The sequence below is a fragment of the Sinocyclocheilus rhinocerous genome, unplaced genomic scaffold (assembly GCF_001515625.1).
Source record: "Sinocyclocheilus rhinocerous isolate Xijiao unplaced genomic scaffold, SAMN03320098_v1.1 scaffold789, whole genome shotgun sequence".
Lineage (NCBI taxonomy): Eukaryota > Metazoa > Chordata > Actinopteri > Cypriniformes > Cyprinidae > Sinocyclocheilus > Sinocyclocheilus rhinocerous.
In genome coordinates this window covers 272360-273731 of record NW_015667306.1, presented here as the reverse complement: position 1 = coordinate 273731, position 1372 = coordinate 272360, and the positions used below count along the sequence as shown (strand labels likewise).

General features: G+C 33.7%; 1 pseudogene; it reads left to right on the top strand.

The window, feature by feature from the left end:
- Positions 1-1372, top strand: part of LOC107733740 (sodium bicarbonate transporter-like protein 11) — a 64829-nt pseudogene that overhangs the window by 50921 nt on the left and 12536 nt on the right.

Below are 1372 nucleotides of genomic sequence, written 5' to 3'. Positions count from 1 at the left end.
AAAAAAAAAAAAATATATATATATATATGTGTGTATGTATATAGATATATATATGTGATATTAAAATGTTAAATACCAGTTAAATTTTACAATTCTCGATTCCAATTTCAATACCGCAGCAAAAACTACTAGCCTAACAAATAGAAAGTTCAAACATTATTAAAAACAAGTGAACAGTCGGTAAATAAGAACAATTGAACAAATTACATGCAACAGCACAAATAAATATCGGACCAGTGACAACTTTGTCAGCTGTCCCGAACATCTTTCATGCTGGCTCCGGGCCATCGGGCAGTCCTTATTGTCGAGCCTGCATACTGTATACTATACGTTCATTTTGACCTATTCTTACAGTATAAAAATAGTGATACCCTATGCTGATATCTCTTTTCCAGTCTTTCAAGAGTACTACCATGCTCCCACTTTGGCCAATGGGAGTGCGGCGGAGCTGAATCGCATCAGTGGAAGTTTACATATAGGGGAACTGAACCTGACAGAGACAGGGCCCGTGTCCCTCCCAGAATCCTTCATTCTGTGCACACGGGCACGGCCTCTTCTCTGTCTCCTCCTCATGCTGGGCACACTGTGGGTGGGATACACACTGTACCAGTTCAGGAGGAGGTGAGGAGCTCTCCCAGTCTCTCACACACACACACACACACACACACTGATGGGGATTTGAAAGAGTGATAGAAGACTGTTTTGACACCCCCATCTTTCATTTTTCCTGGCAGTCCGTTTCTGCATGTGAAGATGAGAGAGATTCTGTCCGACTGTGCTCTGCCTATCTCAGTGCTTGTCTTCTCTTATGTGGGATCATACGTCTTCAACGACATTGCCTGTGAGTCACTATATGTGTTCATGTTGCACACACACTGGAACTACTGTATACATATGCAAACATTACAGCTCTTCAATACAGTTCTCCATTTGATGATTGGTCATTTATATCCACAACATTTGACAAGTGCAATATGTGTCAGAGAAAGAAAAAAACAACAACTCAAAATCTTTTTTTTTTTTTTACATTCTTAAATTTCCAATAATATATTCAATATTTTCTGGCATGAGTTATTATTTTGTATTTGAAATAACATTTTATTATTATTTTTATTATTAAGTATATTCTCATTTAACTTTTTTTGTGTTTTTGTTATTATTTTTTGACAAAACATGTTTCTTTATATTATTTTAATATGTATTGTATCATTATTTATATTATTTCTCATTTAATATTTGTGATTAGTGTTTTGTTGGTAATGTTATTTTTTTGACAAAATATAATTTTTTATATAATTTATATTAGATTACATTTACATATATATATATATATATATATATACACACATTATATATTCATTATTTATCTTTT